The sequence below is a fragment of the Pseudophryne corroboree genome, chromosome 1 (genome assembly GCF_028390025.1).
Source record: "Pseudophryne corroboree isolate aPseCor3 chromosome 1, aPseCor3.hap2, whole genome shotgun sequence".
Lineage (NCBI taxonomy): Eukaryota > Metazoa > Chordata > Amphibia > Anura > Myobatrachidae > Pseudophryne > Pseudophryne corroboree.
The window spans coordinates 831875702-831893107 of record NC_086444.1 but is presented as its reverse complement, the minus strand read 5'-3'; the positions used below and the strand labels follow the sequence as shown (position 1 = coordinate 831893107).

The following is a 17406-nucleotide window of genomic DNA, read 5'->3' as shown; positions in this document are numbered from 1 at the left end:
TTAGTGGAAATTAATGTTATTTAGGTTAATAATACCGTAGGAGCAAAATTACCCCCAAATTCTGTGATTTTAGCAGTTTTTATGTTTTTTTCAAAAATCATCCAAATCCAAAAACAAAACACGAAAGGGTGGTTTTGCCAAAACCAAGCCAAAACTAAAACACAAGCGGGGAATTAGAACCAAAACCAAAACATGAAAAGTGCCCGCCGCACATCTCTAATAAAGAGCTCAGATAAGTTAACAGAATGCTTCACTGCTATAGTTGGTTAGGGCAGCAATGTTACTGTACAATCAGTGCAGGTATCTGATTTCTCCACGCAATTGGGTCTATTGATGGAAGCAGTTAAGAGAGTGAAGAAGTTAGCCACTGGAGAAGTTTCCCATGGCAACCAATCAGCTGCCACATATAATTTTACAGACGGCACTTTCTAAATGTTACCACAATGCTGATTTGGCAACTTCTCTTACTTCTCTACTCTTTTCACTGCTTCATGAACAGACCCCATGTCTTTACACATAAGTGGGAATAACCTCTTTTTTTTTTTTTTTTACACAAAAAAAAGGATTATCAGCCATCATATCAGATATCTCGTATGCATAACTTGATGTTTCTTTCTTCCCAAATGGTTACTTGTTGATTGCTAATACCATGAATCAGAACCTTCTCTCCTATTGTTGATGAGTGCATAGAAATTCTCTCTCAAAGATTTCTCAGTTTTACCATGCACATGGCAGATAATAATGTAAATGGCAATGGTGGTCATTCCGAGTTGTTCGCTCGGTAATTTTCTTCGCATCGCAGCGATTTTCCGCTAATTGCGCATGCGCAATGTTCGCACTGCGACTGCGCCAAGTAAATTTGCTATGCAGTTAGGAATTTTACTCACGGCATTACAAGGTTTTTTCTTCGTTCTGGTGATCGTAATGTGATTGACAGGAAGTGGGTGTTTCTGGGCGGAAACTGGCCGTTTTATGGGTGTGTGTGAAAAAACGCTGCCGTTTCTGGGAAAAACGCGGGAGTGGCTGGAGAAACGGGGGAGTGTCTGGGCGAACGCTGGGTGTGTTTGTGACGTCAAACCAGGAACGACAAGCACTGAACTGATCGCACTGGCAGAGTAAGTCTCGAGCTACTCAGAAACTGCACAGAGAAGTCTTTTCGCAATATTGCGAATCTTTCGTTCGCAATTTTGATAAGCTAAGATTCACTCCCAGTAGGCGGCGGCTTAGCGTGTGCAATGCTGCTAAAAGCAGCTTGCGAGCGAACAACTCGGAATGAGGGCCAATACGCGAGATAGTGCTTGATATTTCTTTTCTGAATGCTAATGCAAAAAAAGGGTTCCCCAAATAGTAACATTTGGCAGGGATTTACATGGAACACTTGTAGATAAAGCTTTTTATTAACCTCAGGACCTCAAGCTGTAAACATGCCATCTGGAATGTAATGCAATAGGTGCACTGGAAGATCCCTTAAGTTGGGTACACACTAAGCGATATATCGTACACAGGTGGTCATTCTGAGGTGATCGCTAGCTGCTGTTGTTCGCAGCACAGCGATCAGGCTAAAAATCTGCATTTCTGCGCATGCGTACGGGCCGCAGTGCGCACGCGGGACGTACTTTCACCCAAAACTATGCAGTTTCACACAAGGTCTAGCGACGCTTTTCAGTAGCACTGTTGTTCGTTGAATGATTGACAGGAAGTGGGTGTTTCTGGGTGGTAACTGTTCGTTTTCCGGGAGTGTGCTAAAAAACGCAGGCGTGTCAGGTAAAAACGCAGGCGTGCCTGGGGAAACGGGGGAGTGGCTGGCCGAACGCAGGGCGTGTTTGTGACGTCAAACCAGGAACCAAACAGTCTGAAGTGATCGCAAGGAAGGAGTAAGTCTTGAGCTACTCTAATACTGCTTGAAAAAATTTCAGCACTAATCTGCTAACCTTTCGTTCACACTTCTGCTAAGGTAAGATACACTCCCAGAGGGCGGCGGCTTAGCGTTTGCACTGCTGCTAAAAGCAGCTAGCGAGCGATCAACTCGGAATGAGGGCCACAATACATAGTGTGTACACACGATTGCTCATCGCATCTTCCCATCTCATGTACCGCACATCAGATGGAACGATGTAATGAACAATGGCATGCATGTACATGCAGCAAGCAACGTTAGATCGCGCCACAATGTATCGTTATAACACGTCGCACCATCTCTGGGATACACATTATTCTAGTGTGTACCCAGCTTTAAACTGCATCATCTACTATAAAAGATCACCAGAGGTTTAACATTTTGGGGTCTACTTCACATGAGCGGTTGTTGTTATTACCAGTTTGTACCACAACAGCTAAACAGAATTAAGAAGCGTAACAATTTACTATTCTTGGGCTTCACTGGGAGTACTGTCAAAATCCCGCCACCTCTGCAATGTTGTTTTTTGCTTTCACTAGCAGCCCAATGATGAAATGTTAAAGTGATATGCGCATGCACAGCTAATGTAAAAGTATGCGCTTTATGTATTTGATCTGACTGGAATCTAGCGCTGGTCCCCTTTGCCGGGTATAGCTAACACCATTCTGAGATGCTATGTTCTTTGGCCCTCATTTTGAGTTGATCGCACCAAGCAACTTTTTACTGCTGGTGTGATCAACTAATCTCTGCCTATGGGGGAGTGTATTTTAGCATAGCAGGGCTGCGATCGCTTGTGCAGCCCTGCTATGCTAAAAAAGTTTCACTCAAAACAACAGTAGCCCTAGACCTACTTACCCTGTGCGATGGATCCAGTGATGATGGGCCCGGCTTTGACGTCACTCCTCCGCCCTCCGTTTGCCTGGACACGCCTGCATTTCACTCACCACTCCCCGAAAACGGCAGCAAACGGTAGGTTGATGCCCCGGAACGCCCTCTTGCTGTCCATCTTCTTTGCGGTAGCCGCTGCGACCGCTTTCTTCTCTGTCAATGGGAAATGTTGCGTGTGCGCAATGCGTATGCCGCGCATGCGCATTCCAGACCCGTTTGCACCGCAGCGAAGAACCGCTGCGTGCAAATGGGTCGGAATGACCCCCTTTATTACATGTTATATTGATTCAGATTTAATACCCATGGAGGTCTAAAGACACAATGACATTCTGCGGAAAGAGAGGTAAAAGTTAAGTAACTAATTGCCTGTAGCGTTCTCTATATAACAAAACATGACAGCTAGATCAACAGTTAAGGTAAATAGCATTATACTGAGAGACATAACGTCTTGAGTTTTTATTTTTAGTGCTGGTGATATGGCTGTCACATGTGGTTAAATAAATAGCATCCAATAAATGTTATTTTTTTCATTACCCGTATATACTCGAGTATAAGTCGACCCGAATATAAGCCGAGGCACCTAATTTTACCACAAAAAACTGGGAAAAATTATTGACTCGAGTATAAGCCTAGGGTGGGAAATGCAGCAGCTACTGGTAAATTAAAAAAAAAAAAAAATAGATACTAATAAAATTACATTAATTGAGGCATCAGTAGGTTAAATGTTTTTGAATATTTATTTCAAAGAGAAACAGTAAACTAGCTCTGTAAGTGTAAATCGAAAATACTTTGGAAAATGTGCGCACTAAAATTGGAGTGCAGCTAAACAATCACACATTAATGTGCATCCACAGACACATAAGAGAGAATGTATACAAAGAAAAATCTGTGTAACAGATAATAGCGCTCTCCAGCCACCATGCACGGTAACAACCAGAAACACTTTTTGGTGATATACTTCAATATGAAAAATAATTCAATGGTGAATTTTTCATATTGAATATCACCAAAAGGTGTTTCTGGTTGTTACATGGTGGCTGGAGAGTGCTATTATCTGTTACACAGCTTTTTCTTTGTAGCTCTGTAAGTGGAAAAGAGGGTCAACAATAACTTTGAAAGTACCAAAACCTTAGCTCAATCAGCAACCAAGCTAAAACAAAAGTTAAAATCCTTCAAAACTGGAATCCTCCTCATCATCTGTATGTCCAAACAGTGCTTCAGCTTTAGCTGGTGTGAGGTTATCAGCATAGACACTGTCATCATCACTGAGTTCGCAGTTATCACCAACGCTGCTGTCGTTCTCATACAAAGCGCTGTCTTCACTGCCATCCATAGCATTACTAATGCCACATTTCTTGAAGGCGCGTTGCACCATGTCCTCTGGAATCTCTTCCCATGCATCACGAACCCACTTTGCTATCAATTCTATGTCGGGCTTCATTAGATTTCCAGCTTTTGTCAGTCGTGCTTGACCAGATGACATCCATTCATGCCACATCTTTCGCACACGGTCTTTGAAAGGTTTATTTAAACACACATCTAGGGGCTGCAATACAGATGTAAGCCCACCTGGAATAACGGCCAAAGTAACTTGAGAAGACTTTGCCAATTTTTTTATGTCATCAGATGTGTGGGCTCTGAACATATCCCAAACTAGCAATGATGGTTTTTTCTTTAAGGCTGCTCCTGATTTTTGTTCCGTCTTCATCCATCCAGCCTTTAATATGTGCGCGCACTGTAATTCGTGGTGGGAATTTGACCTTTTTAGGCAAGGTCTTTCTTTTAAAAATAATGACAAGCCGCAGCTTAGTTCCATTAGCCAAACATGACAGAACGACTGTGAAATGGTTTTTTTCATTACCCGTGGTTCTGAGTAAAATAGTTTTGTCTCCCAAACTTGCCACAGTTCTGTTGCGTGGAAGATCAAAGATCATAGGTGTTTCATCCATATTCCTAATATCTCCCAGGTCATAGTTATGGATCTTTCTTTGTTTTATGATGAATGAATGGAATGAAATCACGTTTTCATCAAGGTCTTTTGGCAACTTCTGTGAAATCTTTGTTCTTTGCCGCAAACATAGGGCAAACCTATTCATGAAGCGGGTACACCATTCTACTGACGCAACAAAATTTTCAATGCCTGGTGCTTTTCATTTGTCATCTTTAGCCATTTGAAGGGCGCGTAAGCGAATTCCCATGCGTGTTACGCAGTAACCATTTTGACGACACTCCATAACCCATTTATGCAATTCAGTTTCTAGAGCCCCATATGAAGTTGTTAAACCACGTCTAGCTTTTTTTACCTTTGGAATCTTTTCCAAGTCAGCTTTCATTTTCCGCCACTCCCTCACTTGTTTTTCGTCAACACAAAATTCCCTACTTGCAATACTGTTATTGCTTTCTTCTGCTTCTGACACAACCTTAAGTTTTAAACCAGCTTCGTATGACCTGCGTTTTTGTTTTGGTCTGGGATTAGCAGTATTGGGATCCTTTTCTAGGGCGGAGCAAGGGGGCGTGACCAAAGGCTATGTCATTGGTCACAGCCCTGGATAAGAGCGGCCGCATCAACGTTCATCTGACAGGGATGCGGTGCGCACACAGAAGCGGGCAGGTTCTTGCCCAGCACGGACAACACAGAGACTGCAGGCGCCCACGGGAGAGACCGGAGAACCCTCACTCGAGACCCTCACTCGAGTATAAGCCGAGTGGGGCTTTTTCAGCATTAAAAAATGTGCTGAAAAAGTTGGCTTATACTCGAGTATATATGGTACTCTATGCCACATATGCATATCATTTGATTAAGTTTCAATGTGGCCAAACAGTCCCAATCATATATTTCAGAAAAATCAAAACAAATGTATAATCACACATTATACTGTTTTTAATATGAAGAACCAAAGGATTCATACTTGAAAAAATAAACGTGCACTGTATAGTGTAGATGCATGCAGACTTGCCAACCAGTTATGATTTATTACATGAAGAAAAAAGTAAAAGCTGTGAATTCGTAAAATGAGGAAAAATTGAAAACAACCTAAAACAAAAGAACAAAAACACATCATATTTGTCAGATATTCCATAACCGTGTGTGGCGGAATGTCAGCTTTCTATGTTTAATGAGGACACCTCGGTAGAGGAGACGACTGCTGCTATTAAATCTATGAAGTCCTCAGCTGACCCAGGTCCAGACTCCTGACGGCTTCACAACTCAATATTATAAGTCCTTTGTAAAGGAGCTTGCCCATCACTTCACTTCTCAATAAAATTTTGGACGGTGTGTCCTTTGTACCATCTTGCACACAAAGTAATATAGAAAAGGATTGATTTGGTGCCGCACAGGACTAAAATAATCTTTTTATGAAGGGCTCTTATCGAATTTGTCCCTTGTAACCAACAGTGCATTTGCATGAGAGATGCCTGTATTCGGTATCCAAGGAGTTATTGTTGTTGGTGGTGCACCCAGAGTCAAGAGTACGTAGCAATATTTGAAAGAGAAAAGAGAGACTCTGTGTTGGGGCACGCTTAAATAAAACTTAACTTTTAATTAGAATAGGATAAGACTGTAGTACACCGACAAACACACATATAGTATTTTAGGAGGAGGACAAAAAGAATTTTAACCTCTCTCCACTCATATCTTAAGAATCTGGAAACAGATTCTAAAAGGAGATTAAAGATTGAAGATTAAAGTTAAGAGTAAACATTCTCCAATAATATAATGAATGAGGTAACAGTGACACCTGAGATGAAAGTATCAGAGATTAAATTTCTACATAAAAGGGAAAATTTCCAATATATGTCACAATGGCATTTGATATGAAAATTTCGACTAGGAGTTTAGGTCCATTGACCAATGCCAATTGTGATAATGTATCCTGGTATCTTGGTAGAGGTTAAACTGCTATTTCTGGGTTTCTGGTCAGTATGTGGGATGAAAGATAAGAGCTGTATGCAAGTCTGAGATCAGACAAATTTAAAAAAGAAAAAGGATATGAAATCAGTAGAGTCCAAGGTTACTCCAACATTTCTGCTTTTCATACGAGGATAAAGGTATTTATAAGTGAGTACTATAGTCTGCAAGTCTGAGATCAGACAAATTTGAAGAGGAAAAAAGATATGAAATCAGTAGGGTCAAAGGTTGCTCCAACACTTCTGCTTTTCACACGAGAATCAAGGTATTTGTTACTGCACCTGAGATTCCCTAGTGGTCTCCCATCTAGGTACTATTCAGGCTCCTCACTGCTTAGCTTCCAAGATCAGGCGAGGTTGGGCGTAACCAGTGGGATATGGCAGTAATATCACATAGGTTGTGAATAAGAGAGTGTGTGGTTATTGGCACATACCAAAAGAGTACTTCTGCTGTCCATTGGTGTGCACAGTCTCTCTGTTACTGATGTATTGCAGAGAATTTATATGACTGGCATTCGGATAAGAGAGTACTGAATAAGTAAGATATAGGAAACAGGTAAGTACAGGGCCTGCCTTTTACTGTCCACTGTCATATAAAAGTATAGCGGACAGTGGATGAGAGGGGCAGGTTACCTGGGCTTATTGAAAATAAGTGTGGAATTACACAGATATCTTAAAGTTTCCTAATACACACCCAAATTCAAGCTAATTGAAAAGATCCCATAGTCATATGTGATCCTAGGGCAAAGTTTTTTTGAAGCAAATAAAATGTGGTTTGTGGAAATAAATTGACCATCTACAGATATTGGAGATATAATATATGAATGAGACTAAAAAACATTCACAAGACACGTTGAATATTTGCCATTATAGTCAAACAAATTGAATTGAAAGAAAATAGCAGATTACCAGATATTGGATTAAATGGATATCAAAAATTACATAGATTGTACGATACCAGGAAGTAGGTGGGCTGAACCGTGCACTGTTCAGCACCACTTAACACAGACGGCCGTTTCACCTGAAGGTGGCTTGTTCACTGTGTTGATGGGTCTACCTGGTGGATCCACCAGGTAGACCCATCATCTCTGCCTGTGATTCCCTTCTCCAGCCGGTTTCCCAATTTCTGGATAGCTTACTTCAACCTGTAGTGTGCGAACAAAGAACTTTTCTCAAAGACACTACATCATTTTTTAATAAACTTCTGGATCTAGGACCGATACCTCCAGGAACTTTGTTATGCTGCCTGGACGTTTGCAGCCTATATACGTCCATTCCTCATGAGGGTGGTTTGGCTGCTGTGAAAAGTTTTATAGAATTGAATCTTCCACCATCTATCATTGATCATGAGCTTTTTTTGACCCTATTGGAGCTCACTCTGAGGCGGAACTACTTTTTGTTTGACAGTTCATTTTTTCTTCAATTAAGAGGTTGTGCCATGGGTTCTCCTGTGGCACCCTCTTATGCGAACATTTATATGTTTTTACAGGAGACTTACATGTTTTTTAGTGATCCTCTAATTTACCAACACATTTTGTTTTTTACCCGTTACATAGATGATATATTTCTTCTGTGGACTTGGGGGGAGGAAAGCTTTCTTCAATTGATATCTGATATTAATGGTTTAGACTCTCCCATCAAATTCACTTTCAGTTGTATCCCTGTTGGTGACAATTTTCTGGATGTCAATTTTTCCAGTCGTGGTTATAATTTAGCCACGCTACAGGATCAAAAGCTTAAAGCTTTGGGAATGGATAGATCATTGTTACTCAACCCTGTCAGACGTAAATCTAACAACACAATTCCATGGGTGAGTGAGTTTACGACGGCCAGTCCTATTATCCGTAGGGCCACTACTGCCCTTTGGCCTATTGTCAGTACAGACAAAGACCTCCCTATTTTTGAGAAAACTAAACCAATGGCAGCCTATAAACGTGGAAGTAATCTGCGGGATAGATTGGTACATGCGGACATCTCTGGGTTGGGTAAGCCCAAACCCACTAACACTTATGTTAAGCCTCCGGGTTGCTACAAGTGTAATAATTGCATTACCTGTAAATACATGGTTGCTTGTAAACAATTTAAGCATCCCCATCTGAACAAGCTGTATGATATCAGATTTGTCCTAACATTTAATACCCCTTTCGTTGTCTATGTGGTGGTATGCCCTTGTGGGCTATATTACATTGGTCAAACAATTCGAAAATTTAAGGAAAGAATGAATGCCCATAGGTCAGCCATCAACATGACACTTAGGGGGAAGGATATCGATCAGCCGGTATCTCGACATTTTAAGGAAGCGGGACACCCCCTGGAATCCTTGAAATATTACATAATTGATCATGTACCTGAATCATTACGTAGGGGGGATCGGGCTAAAAAACTTCTTATTAAAGAGTCCGAGTGGATCATTAGGCTAGGGACCACTAAACCTGGAGGTCTTAATGACAAAATTAATTGGAACAGTCTTATATAAAGTGTAGTTCTACTCATTTTAGGATCTAGATATGTTTCCTGTTTTTTTTATGTAGTATTCTCTGTTTAGTAATCATTGTTTTTCTTTTTGTGCTCTATGGTTTATGTTTTATAATTCTCTGTTTGTCCCTCTCTTGTTCCCGTAGCCTTCGGCGCCGGGTATGTGCTGGTGACCCACAGCTAATCACAGGGAAGGAAGGAAGCCGGCCGGGTGGAACGCACGCCATGCGTTTCCATGGTGACGGCTGCTTCGTGACCGGAAGTGCGGCTGGGGACACTTCCGCCAGACGCGGCTCCGGAGGACGGCGTGGAGCGAGAGACGGCCTTGGTGTCGGGTATTTAGCCGGGTGAGTATGTTTTGTCTTTTGCTGTAGATGTGTGTATTGGCCTGAGGACGGGGCTTCGGCCTCGAAAACGTTTGTATTTTTTCCAATACATTGAAAAATCCTTTACTATTTGAACAGTCTCTGAGTGCCTTCTATATTGTATTTACTATATATATATATATATATATATATATAAAATCAGGGACGTGCGGTAAGCTAAATGGCTCAGGAGGCACTGGCTAACCCCAGAGCCAGATTTCCATGCAATATATGATCCAAATGGTACATCTGGGCATTATACACAGGTGCAGCAGTATAAACTCCTGGAAATTTGGTGAGTTTTGATCAGAGCTGTGCGCAAGAGATAGACAGGTGAGGCACTGCCTCACCTACCATAGACTTTTTACTCCAGAGTTTGGGCTATACAAATTATTAGAATAATGCAAAGAAGATATTTCTAACAAATTAAAAGTATTTTTAATATACTTTATTCAGTCAAAACTCTGGTTTAAACGTAAGTATGACAGGAAAGGCTCTGCCTCACCTGCCTCACCACACCGCATGTCACTGATATATATATAGGGGGTAATTCCAAGTTGATCGCAGCAGGAATTTTGTTAGCAGTTGGGCAAAACCATGGTGTTTCACATGATATACTGTTTGGTATTTTTCTCTGTGTATTTCAGTCACCTTATACCACTTAAATCCTCTGTTTGTGAACTGCATTGCAATCACACTCCACAGGGGTTTTTTGTCAGGTACTGTATCTGGCTATATTGTACTGTTACGCCCTAGAGCTACATTCTCCAATAATATCTGCGTTACAGGGCGAGAGATCTGTGGCTGAACCTGCATCATGCAGTGCTGACGTCGCAGATTTATCTGAGGAAAATATTCCAGCTGAGAGTCCAGGTAACGGGTGTTCTGTACCCCTCGGTCAGCCTGCAGCACTGGTGGCACACCAAGACCCACCTTGGGATGCTTTTTCTAATGTACTGACTATGCTAGTAACTAGACTTGCACCCCCTGTGGGACCTCCTGTGTCTGTACAATCACATATTGTCCCTGTTGTAAATCCACCATGGGTGGATTCTCTGTCGACTCAGTTACAGCAGTTAAATCAGTCTTTGGTTAAACAAAAGCCTGACCCTCGCCCTCCTAGGACCAAAGGGTCATCTAAGCGGGCCATTTCTTCCTCACAATCCACGCATATTTCAGATACTTCATCCGATGAAGATGCGGTATATACAGACCCATCAGACACTGATGCAGATGCTTCTGATGGGGAATCTACAACACAGGTGGATGTACCTGACCTCTTGGAGGCTATCAAACTGATTCTTCAGATTGATGATGAACCTGAACCTCCGCATACGTCTCAGAAACCTGAAGTTCAAACGTCAGAAGGTTACTAAATTAGTTTTGCCACATTCTGACCATTTAGTTGACATACGTCAGGAATCCTGGGAGTCTCCAGGAAAGAAATTCTCCCTGTCTAAAAAGATGCTAGCTCGTTATTCCCTCACTGCAGAGTTAAGTAAAAAATGGGAAACACCGCCGCTTACTATAGTGGCTTCTTGGGCTGCAAGAGCTATTGAAGCCTGGGTTCAAGAAGTTGAAGCGGAGCTACCTCCTAATTTTTCTGATAATGCCAGACAGTGTCTTTCATCTATTACCACAGCCTCTCATTACATTCAGGAGACGGCCTCTGATGCCGGTGTGCTGGCAGCCAAAGCATCTACTACGTCCATTCTGGCTCGCCGGACACTGTGGTTGCGGTCCTGGTCTGTGCTCCCTTTTAAGGGGAATATCCTTTTTGGTGAGGATCTCAACAAGATTGTTGCTGACTTAGCTTCAGCTAAGACGGCATGTCTCCCTAGTACTGCTCCTTTGGTCTAGAAGGTTAAGAGTACCACCTTTCGTTCCTTTCAACCTCCAAGTAAAGCAAAGGGTCAGGCGTACTCGAAACAGGCTTGCACTTCCAAAACCTCTAAGCCCAAACCGAAACGTTCCTGGGCTGCCCGTCAGCCTGCTTCCAAGCCTGCTGCATGACAGGGTGGGCCTCCCCTTGGGGGACCCCAGGGTGCGAGGCCGACTTCTGCGGTTCGCCCAGGTTGGTTACAGACCACTTCAGACGCCTGGGTGAGGGAAGTCGTCACTCACGGATACGCCATCTCTTTCAAGAAACGTCCTCCTTGCCAGTTTTGCTCGACAAATATCCCTTTGGATACGTTGAAAGCAAAAACTCTACAATTGGTGGTACAATCCCTCATGGACACATGAGTGATAGTGCCAGTGCCTCTGGCTCAAAGAGGCAGGGGGTACTATTCAATGCTGTTCCTAGTTCCGAAACCGAATGGATCCTCAAGGCCCATTCTCAACCTCAAGTCTTTGAACAAATTTATGAAGGTATCCAAATTCCGTATGGAAACTCTTCGCTCTATTGTTCTGGCCTTGGAGCCCAAGGACTATATGGTATCCCTGGACATACAGGATGCTTACCTACATATACCTATTGCCATGTCGCATCAGCAATATCTGCGGATTGCTATTGGCAACCTACATTATCAATTCCAGGCCTTGCCTTTTGGTCTGACCACGGCTCCGTGAATCTTCACCAAGGTCATGGCGGCCATGACGGCCCTTCTCCGCCGTCAGGGTATCAGGATCCTGCCATATCTGGACGACTTGTTGATCCTGGCGAACTCCCCAGAGGTTCTCCTCCATCATCTGGAACCGACGGTCCAATTCCTGCAACCCCACGGGTGGCTCATCAACTGGAAGAAATCCTTGCTGGTTCCTGCTCAGAGCATGGTGCACCTAGCGGCGTTACTGGACACACACAACCAACGGTTGTTCTTGTCCCTGGAAAAGGTCCTGAAACTTCAGGACAGGATTCAATGTTTCCTCTCTCGCCCTCGTGTGTCGATACACTCGGCGATGCAAGTACTAGGCCTCATGGTGTCAGCTTTCGACATGGTAGAATACGCTCAATTTCATTCTCGCCCTTTACAGCGATTAATCCTTTCCAAGTGGGATGGCCTGCCTCACCGGATCAGGTCTCACATGAATTCCTTGACTCCGGAAGTTCATCTGTCTCTGAGCTGGTGGCTCCAGGACCAACACCTGAGCAGGGGTCGTCCCTTCTGGATCTCCAACTATGTCTCCTAACGACGGATGCCAGTCTGCGGGGTTGGGGCACAGTGTTGGAGCAACATTCTCTTCAGGGTCGGTAGACCAGGGAGGAATCTCTCCTTTCGATAAACATTCTGGAGTTGCGGGCAGTGTTCAATGCTCTGAAACTGGCCCTGCCTCTGGTACAGAACAGGCCTGTTCAAGTACAGTCGGACAACGCCACCACGGTGGTGTACATAAATCATCAAGGCGGCACTCGAAGCCGCATGGCAATGTTGGAAGTGTCAAAAGATTCTCCTATGGATGGAATGCCATCTGCCAACCATATCGGCAGTGTTCATTCCGGGGTCCTCAACTGGGAAGCGGACTTCCTCAGTCGTCAGGACGTACACGCCGGAGAGTGGAGCCTTCATCTGGAGGTGTTTCAACTCCTAGTGGACAAGTGGGGCCTACCAGATGTAGACCCGGTGGCGTCTCGACACAATCACAAGGTTCCGATCTTCACAGCAAGGACAAGGGATCCTCAAGCAGCGTTCGTGGACGCACTGGCAATTCCATGGAACTTTCGGCTACCATACGTGTTCCCTCCAGTGTCACTCCTGCCCAGGGTAATAAGGAAGTTCAATCAAGAAGGAGGAATACTACTTCTAAACGTTCCAGCGTGGCCCAGACTGCATTGGTTCTCAGACCTGCAGGGTCTCTCGATAGAGCATCCTCTTTTACTTCCGCAATGCCCAGACCTCCTCGTTCAGGGAACTTGTGTCTACCAGGATTTGGCCTGACTGGCTTTGACGACGTGCCTCTTGAAGCTTCAGTTCTGAGGGCCAAGGGATTTTCTGAGGCGGTCATTCAAACTATCTTGAAAGCCCGTAAACCGGTTTTGGCTCGGATTTATCATAGGGTCTGGAATTCTTACTTCACCTGGTGTGCGGCTAAGCATTATGATGCGTACAAGTTCAGTACTGCTAAACTTTTGGCTTTTCTGCAACAGGGCCTGGACTTAGGCCTTCGTCTGGCCTCCCTCAAGGTTCATATTTCAGCCTTGTCGGTATGGTTTCACACTCAGGGTGTGTTACGGATTCAACCTCCCTATGTCCCGCCTGTGGCTCCTTGGGATTTGTCAGTTGTTCTGGATGCCCTACAAGACTCTCCGTTTGAACCTCTTGAGTCTGTGGACCTTAAATGGCTTACACTTAAGGTCTTATTTTTGCTGGCTATTGCCTCTGCTAGAAGGGTTTCAGACTTGGGTGCCTTATCCTGTTGGTCACCCTTTCTGATTTTTCACCATGACCATGCAGTTCTTAGAACTCGCCCTGGTTATCTACCTAAGATGGTGTCGTCTTTCCACCTTAACCAGGAGATTGTGGTTCCGGCCTTTATCTCTCCTGGTTTGTCCTCCAAAGAATGGTCTTTGGATGTGGTACGGGCCCTCCGTATATATGTAAAGAGAACCGCCTCTCTTAGAAGATCTGATTCTCTCTTTGTACTTTTTGGTTTTCACAAACGTGGACGGCCTACGAATAAGCAGACCCTGGCCAGGTGGATTAGAACGGTGATTGCACAAGCTTATGTACAGGCTGGTTTTCCAGCTCCTGCTACTATCAAGGCCCATTCTACTCGGTCTGTTGGACCTTCTTGGGCGGCCCGGCGTGGCGTGTCCCTTGACCAATTGTGCAAGGTGGCTACGTGGTCCTCAGTGAACACGTTCATCAGGTTCTATGCCTTTGATACTTCTGCCTCCCAGGATGCTTCTTTTGAACGCCGGTATGCGCACCAAGCAAAGTAAGAATTCCAGATCCTATGATTAATCCGAGCCAAAGCCGGCTTACGGGCCTTCAACACTGTTTGAATGACCGCCTCAGAAAATCCCTTGGTCCTCAGAACTGAAGCTTAAAGAGCCACGCCGTCAAAGCCAGGCAGGCCAAATCCTGGTATACACAAGGGCCCTGAACGAGGAGGTCTGGGCGTTGCGGAAGTAGAAGAGGACGCTCTATCGAGAGACCCTGCAGGTCTGAGAACCAATGCCGTCTGGGCCACGCTGGAGCGATCAGAAGTAGGATTCCTCCTTCTTGATTGAACTTCCTTATTACCCTGAGCAGAAGTGACACTGGAGGGAACACGTACGGCAGCCGAAAGTTCCATGGAATTGCCAGTGCATCCACGAACGCTGCTTGAGGATCCCTTGTCCTTGCTCCAAAGACCGGAACCTTGTGATTGTGTCGAGATGCCATCAGGTCTACATCTGGTAGGCCCCACTTGTCCACCAGGAGCTTAAATACTTCTGGAAGGAGGCTCTACTCTCCGACATGTACGTCCTGACGACTGAGGATGTCCGATTCCCAGTTGAGGACCCCCAGAATGAACACTGCCGATATGGCCGGCAGATGGTGTTCCGCCCACTGAAGAATCCTGGACACTTCCATCATTGCCATGCGGCTTCGAGTGCCGCCTTGATGATTTATGTACGCCACCGTGGTGGCGTTGTCCGATTGTACTTTAACAGGCCTGTTCTGTATGAGATGCTGGGCCAGAATTAGAGCACGGAACGCCGTCCGCAACTCCAGAATGTTTATCGGGAGGCAAGACTTATCCCTGGTCCACCTACCCTGAAGAGAGTGTTGCTCCAACACCGCTCCCCAACCCCGCAGACTGGCATCCGTCGTCAGAAGGACCCAGTTGGAGAGCCAGAAGGGACGACCCCTGCTCAATCAATGGTCCTGTAGCCACAAGCTCAGTGACAGACGAACCTCCAGAGACAAGGAGATCATGTGAGACCTGATCCGGTGAGGTAGGCCGTCCTACTTGGCAAGAATCAGCTTCTGCAGAGGGCGGGAATAAAATTGAGCGTACTCTACCATGTCGAAAGCCGACACCATGAGGCCTAGTACTTGCATCGCCGAGTGTATCGACACTCGCGGGCGAGAGAGGAAGCATTGAATTCTGTCCAGAAGGTTCAGGACCTTCTCCTGAAACAAGAACAACCGCTGGTTGTGAGTGTCCAACAATGCCCCAAGGTGCACCATGCTCTGAGCAGAGACCCGGGAAGATTTCTTCCAGTTGATGAGCCACCAATGGGCTTGCAGAAACTGGTCCGTCAGATCCAGACGATGGAGGAGAATTTCTGGGGAATTCGCCAAGATCACCAAGTCGTCCAGATACGGTAGGATCCTGACACCCTGACGGCAGAGTAGGGCCGTCATTACCGCCATGACCTTTGTGAATACTCGCAGAGCCGTGGTCAATCCAAAAGGTAAGGCCCAAAATTGATAATGGAGGTTGCCAATAGCAAAGCGACATGGCAATAGGAATATGGAGGTAAGCATCCTGTATGTCCAGGGAGACCATATAGTCCCCGGGCTCCAAAGCCAGAACAATAGAGCGAAGAGTTTTCATACAAAACTTGAAGACCCTCACAAATTTGTTCAAGGACTTGAGAATGGGCCGGGAGGAACCATTCAGTTTCGGGACTAGGAACAGCGGTGAATAGTACCCCTTGCTTCTCTGAGCCAGAGGCACCGGCACTACCATTCCTGTGTCCAGGAGGGACTGTAGCACCAAATGAAGAGTTTTTGCCTTCACCTGATCTGAAAGGATGTTTGTCAGGCAAAATTGATGAGGGGGACGATTCTTGAAGGATATAGCATATCCATAAGTGACGACTTCCCTTACCCAGGCATCGGAAGTGGTCTTCAACCATACCTGGGTAAACCTTAGAAGTCGGCCTCCCACCCTGGGATCATTTGGAAGCAGGCTGACGGGCAGCCCAGGCACGTTTAGGTTTGGGCTTAGTGGTTTTGGAAGTGCGAGCCTGTTTCGGGTATGCCTGACCCCTTGCTTTACCTGGAGGTCGAAAGGAACGAAAGGTGGTACTCTTAACCTTTGAGACCAAAGGAGCAGTACTAGGGAGACATGCCGTCTTAGCTGAAGCTAAGTCAGCAACAATCTTGTTGAGATCCTCACCAAAAAGGATATTCCCCTTAAAAGGGAGCACCTCTAGGGTTTTCTTAGAGTCCAGATCCACAGACCAAGACCGTAACCAGAGAATCCGGCGAGCCAGAATGGATGTAGTAGAGGCCTTGGCCGCTAGAACACCAGCAACAGAAGCCGCCTCTTTAATGTAATGACAAGCTGTGACAATGGGGGTTATTCCGAGTTGATCGCATGCTGACGATTTTCGCTGCGATCAGGTCTCTACTGCGCATGTGTATGCACCGCAATGCGCACACGCATCATACGGGTACAATGTGGATCGCTGCCGAGCTATGGATTTAACAAAGAATCCATATGCACAGCCGATCGCAAGGAAATTGACAGGTAGAGGGCATTTATGGGTGTCAACTGACTGTTTTCTGGGAGTGGTAGGGAAAACGCAGGCGTGTCCGGGCGTTTGGAGGGCGGGTGTGTGACGTCAATTCCGGCACCAAAAAGACTGAAGTGATCGCAAAGGCTGAGTAAGTTCAAACCTACTCTGAAAGTGCACAAAATGTTTTTGCAGAGCTCGGCTGCACAGGCTTTCGCACTCTTGCAAAGCGAAAATACACTCCCCCGTGGGTGGCGACTATGCGTTTTTGAACGGCTGCTAAAAATAGCTAGCGAGCAATCAACTCGGAATGAGGGCCAATATACGAAAGACATTGTCTAGCATTATCAGAAAAATTGGACGGCAGCTCTGCTTCCACCTCCTGAGCCCACACTTCAATAGCCTCTGCAGCCCAAGTAGCGGCAATAGTGGGCCGATGCACAGCTCCCGCAAGGGTATCAATAGCCTTTAAGCAA

At 45.2% G+C, this 17406-nt stretch overlaps 1 protein-coding gene and 1 pseudogene across 1 annotated transcript in view; both read right to left on the bottom strand.

Moving 5' to 3' along the window:
- Window positions 1-17406, bottom strand: part of SCARB2 (scavenger receptor class B member 2) — a 195804-nt gene that overhangs the window by 113805 nt on the left and 64593 nt on the right. The window lies entirely within an intron of this gene.
- Window positions 6965-7083, bottom strand: LOC134935573 (5S ribosomal RNA; annotated as a pseudogene).